This window comes from Rhinoraja longicauda, chromosome 5 (assembly GCF_053455715.1).
Source record: "Rhinoraja longicauda isolate Sanriku21f chromosome 5, sRhiLon1.1, whole genome shotgun sequence".
In the NCBI taxonomy this organism is placed as follows: Eukaryota; Metazoa; Chordata; class Chondrichthyes; order Rajiformes; family Arhynchobatidae; genus Rhinoraja; species Rhinoraja longicauda.
Genome location: NC_135957.1, coordinates 36855866 through 36870422, shown reverse-complemented (window position 1 = coordinate 36870422; position 14557 = coordinate 36855866). Strand labels below are relative to the sequence as shown.

Below are 14557 nucleotides of genomic sequence, written 5' to 3'. Positions count from 1 at the left end.
AACGTACTTACTCTTGGACTAACACTAACTTCGCTCGCTAATCTAATCTCTAACCTGAGTTTGGCGCCAGACACTTAAATACCTCGCGCTCCCGCACCACTTGACCCGTAAACCAATCCGAGGGTTCTAGACTACCTGGCCAATCCATATGCCCCTACAACATACATGCCGTAGTGGACATGTAGCGTTAATTTTACAAATTCCCCAATATTAACTGGTATCAGGGCGGATGAGGAGCTGGCTGGCTGGATCAGGACAGCAACCTGGTGTGTAACTCTTAGTGTAATTGGCCCTGGTCCATTTGCCACCTCAGCAAAAACCCTGCACTTGGAATTGAGCTATTTAGTCTGCTTTGCACAATGTATGTCCCCTGGTACCTGAGTCTCCTAGTAGGTTAAAATCAACCTCTCGATCTCGTCAACTCAAAGGGAACCACGTGAAATATGTTAACAACCAAGAAATCATATTGAACATTGGACTGTATAGTACATCTGTTCTCTAATTGACTGTGAGTACTGTCAGATTCCAAGAAGTCTGGTGAGAGGAGCATACAATACAGCAGTAGAAATACAGGACACAGGGAAAAAACCCCAAGATGGTTTATGTTGTTTGTGACGATTTATACATCTTTAGCTAGAAGGTAACTTTGCAGCTAGAATGTTATTTCCAATGTTTTCAGATAGTTTAATAAACCATATTTCCTTATAACATAGAAGGAAGCCATTCAGCCCATTAAGTCTATGGCAGCTCACAGATCAACTTCAATGCCCCATTCAATTTTCCCTGTACCTACTCTTCCTACATTCCCACCCCAATTACAGTTAGGCACTTTATAGTGGCCAAGTAACCCACCAATCAGCATGTTTGTGGCCTGTGGGAGGAAACGGAAGCAGGCCGATGAAACCCATGCAGGTGAACACACAAACCAGTGAGCACCAGAGGACAAGGTTGACCTCCAGTCATTGTATCTGTTAGGCAGCAGCACGATCTGCTGTGCATCGTGCCACTGTGATAAAAAGAAACGTCTGCCAACATTTTAATTTGAGTGAGCCTTGTTGAAAAATATCACTCTCTCTTTGATGTTTCACAGACACCTACGTTCAACTTCTTGCACCCATTGCCAAAGATAGACGGTTTAGTTTAGTTTAGAGATACAGCGCGGAAACAGGCCTTTTAGCCCACCGGGTCCGCGCCGACCAGCGATCCCCGCACATTAACACTACACACACTAGGGACAATTTTTACATTTACCAAGCCAATTAAACTACAAACCTGTACGCGTGGGAGGAAACTGAAGATCCGTAGAGACAGCACCCGTAGTCGGGATCGAACCCTGGTCTCTGGCGCTGCGAGCACTGTAAGACGGCAACTCTACTGCTACACCACCGTGACCGCCCTGGGACTTGGAATACAATTCCTCTGAACTTGAATACAGCCCTTTCTTATTCATAGTATCTATTAATGATTTATCACATCTCTGCCATTTGATTTTTGTTTTGAGATACAGCGCAGAAACGGGCTGTAAGCCCCACCGAGTCCGTGCCGACCAGCGATCCCCGCACAACAACACTATCCTACACACACTAGGGACTATTTACAATTTTACCAACCCAAATAGCCCACAAATCTATACGCCTTTGGAGTAGAGGAGGAAACTGAGTGGATTTCCCAGAGGAGAATGTACAAACTCCACAGCACCTGTGGCCAGCAACTCTACCGCAATGCCATCGCGCCGCCCTTTGAAGAAGTTTGTACACGATAATAAAACTAGCTGACAGAGAGGTGAAAAACTTCACAAGCAGAAGGATGTCAGTGGATTCAGTACATAAGTGGTAAAAATAATTCAATCTAAAAAATAAAATATCATATTATACAAAAGGAAAGTAGAAAAGGAACACATAATACTGTGGAGGATACTGACGGGTCAGGAGGAACAGAGGAACCATGATTCATGTAAAGGCTCCATGACAGGCTGATTAAAAAAACACATGGGATGCTTTACTCTGTTAGACAAGTCTTGTAATGCAAGAATAGGGAACTTACACTGCCAAAACATTATGACCGCTGACAGGTGAAGTGAATAACATTGGTTATCTTGTTACAATGGCACCTGTCAAGGGGTGTGATATATTAGGCAGCAAGTGAACAATCAGTTCTTGAAGTTGATGTGTTGGATGCAGGAGAAATGGGCAGGAGTAAAGACCTGAGCAGCTTTGGCAAGGGCCAAATTGTTATGACTAGATGACTGGGTCAGAGCTTCTCTTAAACGGCAAGGCTTGTGGGATGCTCCCGGTCAGCAGTGGTGAGTACCTACCGACAGTGGTCCGAGGAGGGACAAACCACAAACCGGCGACAGAGTGTTGGGCGCCCAAGGCTCATCGATGAGCGAGGGCAATGAAGGCTATCCAGTCTGGTCTGAACCGACTGTGGGAAGACAACAAGCCGGTGGAGGGAGTGTGATGCCCTGGGCAATGTTCTGCTGGGAAACCCTAGGTCCGGCCATTCATGTGGACCTCAATTTGACACGTGTCACCAACCTAAACATCGGTGCAGACCAGATACACCCATTCATGGCAATAGTATTTCCTGATGGCAGTGGCCTCTTTCAGCAGAGTAATCACCCTGCAACACTGCACACATTGTTTGGGAATGGTTTGAGGAACATGATGAAGTGTTCACGGTGTTGCCCTGGCCTCCAAATTCTCCAGATCTCAATCCGATTGAGCATCTGTGGGATGTGCTGGATCCACAAGTCTGATCCACGGCGGCTCCACCTCGCAACTTACAGGACCTGAAGGATCTGCTGCTAATGTTTTGGAGCCAGCGCTGCCATCGCAGCTGCGGCTTGCCTGCAGTCCGTCTGTCTTTTGTGTTTTTTGTTGTTTTTGTCTGAATTGTAGTTTTAATATGGTGTAGTGTTTGTATGTTATGTTTTGGGGGGGGGGGGGGGGGGGGGGAACGGGAACTGTAAAATTCTCTCTCCCGAACGGAGACGCGACCTTTGTTTCTGTGTCGTGTCTCCGTTCACGTTGCGGCCTACCACCGGCCATGCACCTGGGACCACCTGGGGCTCTGGTTCGCAGAGCCCGCGGCCTGGATTCACCACCTGTGGCGCTGGCTGCCTGCGGATGCTGCGGGAGCGGCTGCGACTCGTCTCCGGAGGCTCCGGCGCGGGCCGCGTGGACGTCGGAAGCCCGCAGGCCCCTGGGTGGGGGCCGACATCGGGAGCTCCGGCAGCGGCAGAGGCAGCGTGTTCGCCCGCCCCGAATCGCGGGGCTTGGGTCGGCTCGCCGCGGACCTTTCACCGTCCGGCGCGGCCTGAAATAGGCCGCGGGATTTTCACCGACCGCCCCGACGTGGCAACTCCAACAGCCTGACCGCAGGAGAAGACGGCAGGGGAAGAGAAAAAGACATTGTGGCCTTCCATCACAGTGAGGAGGGACTGGAGGAGACTCACTGTGATGGATGTTTCTTTTTGTTTGGTGTTAGTTTGTGATTGTATGTGTTATTGCATTTTTATTGATTATTCTTATTGGTCTTATTGTTCAACTGCGGGTAATGTTTCATTTCACTACACATTTATGTGTATGTGACAAATAAATGACTATTGACTATTAAAAAAAAAAATTTTTTTAAAAAGATACCACAGCACATCTTCAGGGGTCCTGTAGAGTCCATGCCTTGGTGGGTCGGCGCTGTTTTGGCGGCACACGGTGGACCAACAGCAATATTAGGCAGGTGGTCATAATGTTTCGGCTGATCGGTGTATCTAGTATGGCCAACAGCATTAAACAGGCTGTGGCTTGAATTTTGCTTTTTACAGTAAATTTGCAATTGCAATGGACAGGGTGCAGAGGGGATTAACAAGTAAAAGGCAAGAACTAGAAACCATTAGCTATCAGAAATAGACTGAGGTTGATTTATTCAGAAAAAAAGGCAGCCCAGTGAAAATGTGTAGGCCAGGGAAGGGGGAGGTGGGGTAAGAGTTGGATAACAAATTCCCAGAACAGAGGGGTTAAAGTGCAGGGGCAATGATTTAATATAATTGTTGAAAGGATTATTGTAGTGATGAGGAAAATGTTTGCACCTAGAGGGTGCTGTTGGTTGAAAATATGCTGGAGGCAGAAAATCCTTACGACGTTTAAAAAGTTTTATCTTGATGTGTTTGAAGAAGCACAACCTGCAGGGCTGGGGACCAAGTGCCAGAAATAGGATTAGACTGTTGCTCCTTCTCAAGCGGCACAAATATGATTGGGCTTGATGCCTCTTGCAAAGACATATATTTTCTACAATGGGGCAAGAGATCTATCAATGGCCAATATGTGTATGCGCCAGCAATTTTAATCCCCAAAATCAAAATTAACTCTGCACTTAAACTTTCTAGATGCAAGGAGCAACCTAATATCCCTACGTAGCAGGGGCGCATCACTGCTGGCAGCCTTCTGGCATTTTGCTTTGAATTGGTTTAGATTACAATAGCAACATGTTCCTGGTAGGAACATACGAAGGGAATTTTTTTATCAAAGCTGCAAGTGGGAAATGCTGCAGAAGCTGAACTTTGAAGTAGAAACAAAAAAAGGAAATATTCATAGCAGTGTGCATCTGCAAAACCAAGAAACAGTGATTGGAATTGAAAGTGTGTAATCTCGTTCTCTCCATGATGACATTACTTTGATCCACGTTGTTACGATTTGTTATTTATCCACTAGATTTTTCACGTTTTGTTTTCCACAACCTGATTGCTAAAAATCATGGAAGAGTAACAGAATTATTTGTTTTAAAAGATACAGCATGGAAACAGGCCTACCGAGTCCACACTGACGATCAATCACGCCTTCACACTAATTCTACGTTATCCCATTTTCACATCCACTCCCTACACATCTTTGGGATGTGGGAGGAAACTGGAGCACCTGTAGGAGACACAAGTGGTCAGAGGGAGAACGTGCAAACTCCTAACAGACAGCGCCCAAGGACAGGATGAAACCTGAGTCTCTGGTGATGCAAGTTACCAGCTCCGCCATCTGTACCACTGTGCTGAATCCATTTTAAAATAAAGAACACATCCAAAACAATCGTGGATGTCTAAATCTCATGAAGTTTGAAAAGGTTAGGATAAAATGTCCCACTAGTTGTAGGCCAGATACACTGAGGAGGGATGGAGGATAGTCTGAATATTCAGGAATGTGTATTCATGGAAAAGGCTGCACAGACGTTGAAAAGGAACGTTTGAGATAACAAAAGGAACGTTTGAGATAACAACTGACAAAATAAAAGACAACTGGCTTTGAACTTGGCGAAGGCTGACGATGCCTTGTCATAAATCAAAGAAAGAACAGACGCTACACTTAAAATATCTAGCAATAAACCAAAGGCAAAACATACCACGTGGAATTAGCCATAAGGTTGCAAATGGTACAGCAAAAACCCCATGAAACCTTCAGCAAAATCATACTCAATATTCACATAGGAATACCATCACTACAATGTGTGCAATTTGCAAAAAAAAAGAGAAATAATCCTAGGACAACTGTGTTGTTCATCACTCACTTGCGAGTAAGATCATGACATTGAGTCTACAGTGCAGCATGCGTACAGAGAGGGCTGATTAGCCCAAAGATCGAAGGTTCCATCGTCACGTGACAGAAATGCAGGGATGCTGTGCAACATCAGTGGTTCTTGATTTTCAAGATTCTCCTTTCCTCTTTGCTTCCTCCATTCTCGCATCCTCATATGAATGGCCAGTTTTTTTATATGGCTGTGCCATAGAGGACGATCCATGCTTGTTGCTGCCATTGGTCTACGTAAATGTTTAAAGTCTTCAGGGATGTTCTAAGAAAGTTTCTATTTTTCTCTATTTTGCATATTATGCATTTCTATTTTTCTGTGTCCACCATGTGATCTTTACCCTCAGTCAGCTCTCCAAAATGTAGCTGCATCAGACATTATTTGGACGTCCTTGCCCACCTGAATAGTGATTCTTTCAACAGCGTGTGGATGCTGCGGAGGTTTGGCTGGGAGAGACATCTGTGTGTCTGAAATTTTGTCTTGCCACTTGGTGTGAAGTATTCTGTGCAGATGGTTCATGTGGAAATGGCTAAGCTATCTGGATATCTGCTGTACACTGTCATGTCTCGCAAGGTGGGTATGACAACAGCGTGGTCTGTGGGTTAAATCTTCGTTTCCACACTTTACTTCTGTTTTCCAACCAGCAATAGATAACAACACAACCTCACCAGTGCCATGAATGTCCCAAGAAAATATTTTAGAAATGCAATGAAATAAAACTAGCATAAACAGATTTTGAGGGCTTAGAAAGAATTAGTCCATTTCTGAAAGGGTCAGAGTACAATTGTAAGCAAAGTCTAGTTGTGGCAAAGTCAAGAACTAGGGTTATATGATGTATAGGTGAAAACTGTGGACTTAAGTATTTGAAAGTAGTATTTTGTAAAAAATAGTATCCAAGAACTAGAGTGAAAACAAAGTGCTGGAGGAATTCAGCTGGTCAGACAACATCTGTGGCGGGGAATGGACAGAAGTCGTTTCAGCTCGAGCCCTTCTTCAGCCTCTGAAAACTATCGTGCCAAGGACAAGGAATACCAAGTTCAAGGATTAGAAGGCTTCACTGTGGGCTGAGCAGATACCTGTAAGATCTCGTCATAACATCTTCAACCTACTAAAACTGAAGCAGAGAATATGAAGGGTAAGTTAAATGAGACTTGTGAATTGGTCTTTCAGAGAATTTTTCAATTATCATAGCTGCAATTATTGCTTCTAAAAATCGCAGATGCAAGTTTGGCAATTTGAACAACTCCTTGAAGAATCAATTGGTATTCCTGTTGCCCAATCAGCATAAAAAGCATATTTCTGTTAAACTGTTCTAATTTGTGTTTCTGGAACAACATCAGCACAACACAAGATATTTCTTACATTTCCTAAACTCCATAAATGTTGCAGCTATGACATGAAAGTCAGCCGGAAATCAGAAAACCAATACATATCTTTTTTTTAAATCCTGTTTTGATAGTCATACAGTTGACTATTTCATACCTGTCAACAAACTAATTATATTGTTGTGAAATGGAAAGAAAGGTGTTTAGGCATTCAAACAGGAGTATAAATTGAAACAGGAAAACAAGAAAGATTTAAGTGTTTTGTTTGAATTAAATGGAGGAATCGTACAAGTTTACTTACTGATTTAATTAGGCAGAGAATTGACAAGATGGCATTAAGCTCAATATCTGCAGCTTTTCAACTCAACCCAGGTCCATTATGGTTGGGTGTTGAAAGAAGTCTACTTGGATAGGTTTTGCCATTGGTCTACTGTAGCTATTTTTATTCCAAAAATCATTATAAGATTCAGTGCTAAGCAATGAAACCGCTGATATTGTGTGGCACGGTGGCGCAGCAGTAGAGTTGCTGCCTTACAACACCAGAGACCCGGGTTCGATCCTGACTATAGGTGCTGTCTGCACGAAGTTTATACTCCAAAGACGTACAGGTTTGTAGGTTAATTGGCTTCTGTATATTGTAAATTATCCCTAGTGTGTAGGATGGTGCTAGTGTACGGGGTGATCGCTGGTCGGCGCAGATTCGGTGAGCCGATGGGCCTGTTTCCATGCTGTATGTCTAAAGTTAATTTATATTTTTCAAGAGCTTGAGACCTCTTCTCCAAAGCTGTGTTGTATAATGCTAGCACCTCCTGGGTAGTCTACACCCTATACACCCTATGAACAGTGAATTCTCTAGTTTTAAGTAACAGCATTCCCTGTTTTACTTTACTCACTCCTTCTGTTCCTGTCACTTTCAATCAGCCTGTTTCATTCCCTCCTCCATCTGGTTCCATCTGCTTATCATTCCCCCTTATCTGGTTCCACTTATCACATTCCTTACTTATCAGACTCCAGCATTGGCAGCCTCTTGTATTTCTTCTTGCCACATTCCAGCTATATCTCTATCTCCACCCTTCCCTCAACCTCTCCCCCCCCACACACACCACCACGAGCTTGTCTCTATCTGCCCCCTTCCCCTCTCTCCTTTTCTAACCATCTACCGACCAGCCATTGACTCCACACCACCTGCTCCAATCCATCCGACTCTATCTGCCCCTCATCTCCCATCTTTTCTGATTTCACCCATCTCATGCCAGCCCCTGCTTCATCCCTCCCTCTCACCTCTTTACTATTGGCTCCCTCTCCTCTATATTCTCAGACCTGATGCCAACTCAAGATGTCAGCCTTGCCTCCATAAATACTGCCCGACATGCTGTTCTTCCATCAATTTGTTGTTTATTCTAGATTACAGCATCTACAGTCTCTTGTGTCACCTGTATAATTCTAAGTTACTCAGTAAAACCTAAAGTCTTGGGATTAATAATCTTTCTCTATTATGCAAAATGTTGAACAAAGTTGCTTTTTCCTTTAAAAAGTTCAACTTGAATTCAAGTAATCTAAATAAAGAATTTCCATTTATTTGTCTGCCAACTAAATTTGGCTCATTCCCCATTTAGACCTTAATTAGTTCTGAGTTTTGCAGAAAACCTGGTGAGGCTTTATTTCCAAAACAGAATAGCATGACGCAAAATATCCAAGAACACCCAAGTGACACTGTCTCAGAATTTGCTTTCAAGTCGTAATTTTGTTTTGGCAAGCAATAACTACAAAAACAACACAGTCTATAATAGAATCAGCTCTATTCATCTTTTGGATTGTTTACAAACCAATGGTCGATAATTGTCACTGTCCTTGAACTTGGTGACCCAGGTGTATTGAATAAAATATTGAATTATCCATACTGGGATTCTTTTAGGGCATGGGTACCTCCAAGGCATCATTCAAATTTTGTGCATTGTTAAATCAAATAACTTCAATAACATACTGTTTCTACAGCTTTACTTGTATTATTGTCAAAATTCATTATCAGCTCATGGGGAAAACAATCACAAAATTGACAGTCATTCTTGTAAACAGAAAAAAATAATTTATTCTTTGAGCAGTGAAAATTAAAAGCTTTTCAACTTTAAAAATAAATCTAAGGCATAATAAAATTAACTGCTCTTATTGCATCCAGTTAGACTACACAGGAGAATTGGTCCAGATTTATTTCCAAGGGAAGCATTCTTAGCCCCAAGCTAATACTGAGGTTATGGAACTTGAAGATCATTCATTGTAGTCACACCCCTCTGTCTTCAGAAAAATAATTAATTACTCTGGTCACCCGAGACATCCTGCTCCTTCCCACTACGTTACATTTATAGCATTGATGAAAAAAAACCTTTTATGCTTGTGTTAGAGTTACATTTTCCTGTAGATATTAATTTCTGCTAAAATAGAAACCATATTCTGTATATTCTATTTAGAATTAGGGATTGTTATACAAAAGGCCAACATTTGTAAGTAAATGGATTCTTTAAAGTATCAATTTTGGCAAGTGGGATTTGGTGACAAACATTTCTATTAATATTGAAATTCATTACTAATTTCTCTGATTACCATAATAAGGTGGATAATTTACTCATCTAGCTAATGGGCAAAATCATGTGTGTTTCTGCCATCTGCCCATAGATTAAACTCACTCTCCCAAGTTCTTACTAGCCTGATATGGATGTGGGTCCAATTGTGGTGGGTCTTCAGACTTTGTACCAAGGTCTCATCAGTGATTAGGTCTTAGATGGCATGGCTCCAGGGCCCAACTCAAGGAACGCACTGCCAGCCTTCGACAGTGGCAAGAATGCAGGAATAGCCTCATCTTCCAACAAAATCTGTAGAGGCTTACCGAGATTTTTTTTTAACGTTCTGGATATCCGGTGACAAATAAAAATCATTAAAGTGGCTTTAAATTATTACAAATATATATTTTTTAAACACCAACGGAACATTGACATCAATTGAACTAGGTAGCAAACCAAGTAGGCTGATTTTTTCCCCCCTAAATGTCTACCTTGAAAACAATGGGAATTTCAAGTCTGGATGGAGGAGGATCATGTAATGTTGGGGAATCTCAACACAACCAGGTCTTGGAGGCAAAGTAATAAGGAGTGTCTTAGCCTTGGTGGTTTTCTTTGGATTTGTCAAACATTGCCAAGTCAAATTTAGCTCATTGTTATTTTTAAATGTTGTTAGATATAACTTTAATAATAGACCTAAATCTATAAAGGGTCTTTGCCATCTTTAAATTAATGAGTCCTTTGACACCCAATTGTAAAATGAGAGTAAAGCTTCTAGTTTGTTTAATCAGCATGCATTCTGCCATTCTAAGTGATGAACTCCCCCACCAGATGCACTGCTGGGAAATCACCATTGTTTTCTTCAAGTTAACTAAGTTAGTGATCTCTACTGTATAGAGCAAAAGCACCAGGGTCAAGGGAACACCATCACCTGCACTCTCCTTCAAGGCAGACATCATCCAGACAGACTGCTTCACTATAATTGGATCACAAGTCAAAACTCTTTACATTGCAGCGCTGTAGGAATACTTATCAAAGGATTGCCACACTTCATTAAGCTGACTCACCACTTACCTTTTCAAGGATAATTTGAAATTGAGCCTATATCCCAGTGAGACTTTTAAAATAAAATGGCGTTCTTGAACAGGACAGTAAATAATGCATTATTTTTGAGTATTAATTTTTTCTTCGAGCATTTTGGCTACTTTGCTTCGAGAAGGCAGTGATAGGTCATCTTTCGAAATTATGCAATCCATGTGAAAATGCTCTTACAAACATGGCTAGAATGTTGCATGCATATGGTCTAGATTAGAATATGATGATTTCCAAGTCAAGTTGGCATACAACTTGGTGGAGAGTTTCATTATTGTTATCCCTGTGCTTCTAGGTAACCTCAACTAATTTATCTCAACACCTTTAGATGTGTCACTACAAGGCAGTTTCCTGCATTTTCTACTAGCAAATTGCGACTCTCGGAATCACAAATATAGTTCAGACCTATTTTGATTGGAGACAAGCTTGGAAAGAAACTCTCGAAAATACTATACTTGTTTCCTTTGGAATTTCCCCAGGGTGACAGATGACTTCTGTTACAGTCCCGTAGTCTGAAGTGGCTGACCTACAACTTTACAAATTCTACTTCTAGTCTGAAGAAGGGTCTCAACCCAAAACGTCACCCATTCCTTCTCTCCAGAGATGCTGCCTGACCTGCTGAGTTACTCCAGCATTTTTTGTCTGCCTTCGATTTATACCAGCATTGTTTCTAGTGAAGCAAATCTCTAACATCAATTTTTTTACCAAAGATGTGGATTATTATTTTTTAATTTTTCATCCAGCTTTTTTTTACTGCTGCATGGATGTGTTTTAAATGCCAATTTTGTCCCATTTCCCCTACCCACCCCAAAAGGTGATTGGAAACACTACCATTGGGCTGTGTGCTGTGACTGAGCCTCTCTGAAGTTATTAGCCTCAATGTACATTTATAGAATGGCTTGAGTATTGGTGGTAGAACGTCAATTGCTGTTTGCATGAACATTCCAGAACAAACCTTGTGGTCTTCAAACTAGGGCTACAAAATTCTGTGATAGTATTGTGGGTGGCACAGTGACACAGCTAGTAGATGTAATAAAAATGAACTGCAGATGCTGGTTTATACCAAAGACAGGCACAAAGCGCTGGAGTAACTCAGTGGGTCAGGCAGCATCTCTGGAGAAGATGAATAAGTTACATTTTAGGTCGGAACCTATCTTGAGTCTGAAGAAAGGCTTGACCTGAAACATCTATCCATCTTCTCCAGAGATGCTGCTTGACCCGCTGAGTTACTCCAGCACTTTGTGTCTATCTCAGCTAGTAGACGTGCTGCCTCACAGTTTAAATGTAAAGGTGGGTGTTTGGTGGTGAGAGTGGAGTCAGTGGGTCAATGGGCTTGTTTTCATGCTGTATCTCTGAGCATGCCATCAAATCAATGGCAGTAATTCTTGGTTCAACCACAGCTTTCTTGTTTGACTCAAGGTTCTGTGTTAAAAGTGAAAAAAAATCTAGGCATGTACCTTCTATATTGTGGTAGATCTGCTCTGACAGACCAGATATTAAATGGAGACAGCATATTTTAGAAATAACCAGCAGGTCAAGTAGCATTGGTCTGAAAAATTATTTTGTTTTCTTCTTCCACAGATGCTGCCTGGCCTGTTGAGTGTTTTCAGCAGTTCCTGTTTAGTTTTAAATTCAGATTTGCAGCATCTGCAATTGTTTGATTCGCATTATTAGAGCCCCCATCTTTCTTCTAGGTTATCTATAAAAGATCCCATAGCATTGTTTGACCAAGAGGGAGGGAGATTCTCTGTGACCCAACATTTAGTCTCCAACCAATAAAAATGCAGATTATCTGACAATAAACATTCATTTACTCCTGAGTTTATTTGGTGCACACCATCATTGTGTTGTCTTTATTAAAAATAGTTAATTGATTGTCACGTGTTGTAGGACATCGAGGCCATGACAAGTGACGGTGTAAATGCAGGTTCATTTGACAGCAATTAATGGAGGCAACAGATATTTCAGTCACAGTGCAGCGTAACTCCAAGAGGGGGATGACCCAAGGTGCTGTAATTGAAAGTTATTTATAACTTATGTCTTTGCGGTAAATTTACAAATGAGTTACCGATAACTTACTGCAAAACAATAATCACACGGCACAATATTAAAAACGAAACCATCTAAACGTATCATCAACGTTTTTTTTTCATACGTTCCAACCAATTCAACAATTTGTTCGTGACGCCCTTCTGTAGAAGCCTGCCTTTTATTTTACAAACGTGCTTTTCGCTTCACGTTGTTGTCCCGTATTTGAATACAGTGGAAAATATCAAACTGGACGCGCAAAGGCCACCCAACTATCACTGAAGCGGGACTGATTCCAAATAGCGATTATCCGTTGTTCCAGGTAAAAACATGTATCATTGTCAATAGCTAGTAATCTCACATGTAAGTGACAAAGTGCAGTTAAATCTAGCTCTTTAATATTTAAACATGATCTTATAAGTAACAATCACAAAATAATTTGATTAAAAATATTGACATAAAGACATGAGCTTAGTATGGAAGTTATATTTGGAAGAGGTTGTTATAAAAGTGCAGGGAATTATATTTCTAGATATTAGAGATTACACCAATGGGAATTGTGAACAATTCCTCATTTTATTCTATAGCAGGGCGAATGCTATCCAACACGCATGATTAAATGTGAAGGGGGGGGGGGGGGGGGGGCTTTATTTGTGGTGCATATAATTCAAAATTATGATAGGCAGAGAATCAGCATACCTATAAATATCAGCATACTCTTATTTCACTTTGTTTAGAAAAGTCCAAATAACACTATGATGGAAGCAAGGTTATGAATGTTATTGACAGTGGGGCGATGCGTCTTGTATTACCAAAGTAATATTAATCTCTGCAGCACAAAATGCAAAGATTGTCCGAAGCATCATTCATATCTCATTGCCAGATGGAGAACTACCATCTGCGTAGTTTAGGTCAGAAAAGTTCCAAGTCATCTCTGGGTAATGTTATAAAATTTCCGGACAATTTTTCAAAAAACAGAAAATTTACTTTCGTATAAACATTTAATTTGCATGTCACAGATTAAAGAGCTTATTCAAATCTTGAAAATCCACTATTTGTGACAACTCTCCGATTCCTCCATTCTGGTTTTGCATTGCGGAAATTATCCACCTGGTTGTACGCATTGTTGTCAATGCTTCGATTTCATGATGGAACGCTTTCATGCTCACTTTCAAAATTCCTTTGGGGGTTTAACGTCGCAACTATAATTCCCACTCCAGTTTCACGATTGTGTACCATTTCTCCTGTTCGTGCCAAAAGGATAACATGTCTTTGAAGAATATTCAATTTAGTAGAGAAAGATTATTTTGCATAAAATTAAAATAGTACAACAACAAAAAAATCATATTAGTAACTGGTGAGTCGTTACTGTTTAAAAGTGGATATATATATATAAGCTATATCTACATTCAAAGATTTTTCTGCGTCCACATTCGAAAATTTGCGCTTTAACATTGGAATTACGAGTAGATTCATAGAAAATCATAGAAAATCAAGTCGGCTCACAGATCAATGCCCAAAATCCGTGCTCTTTCAGTTTCCCTGACCGTGGTCGTGTTTCTAGATAACATTCCGCTGTCGAAACTGGCCATTCATATAATCTGGAATACTTTACGTTGTGAGAGCAAATCTCGCCAGTCACGACATGATGCCGATTTAGCAACCGTTAAAATATACAGTTCTGAAAGTTGTTTGGAGTTTGGCATAAGCATCTTATCACAACACATCTAGTCACCTAACACATCAGGAGAACCACATCTAGTCTGTAATTCAAATGTCAACGTTATTTATTTTACCTAAATTTTATAAACTAGATATGTTTATCGACGCCCTATCAACTTTTGCTCGAGTCATTGTTGTATTGATGAAATTGAATTATTTCAAGTTATTAAACGACGCACTGATGTGTTCGCATTTCGTATTAGCTGGTAATATGCTTAATAAAATGCACCAAATAAAAATTCAAACAATGACCTTTATCATCACTAGCAA

At 41.0% G+C, this 14557-nt stretch overlaps 1 protein-coding gene across 1 annotated transcript in view; it reads right to left on the bottom strand.

The window, feature by feature from the left end:
• vsnl1a (visinin-like 1a) overlaps window positions 1-14557 on the bottom strand; it is a 90533-nt gene that overhangs the window by 74807 nt on the left and 1169 nt on the right. The window lies entirely within an intron of this gene.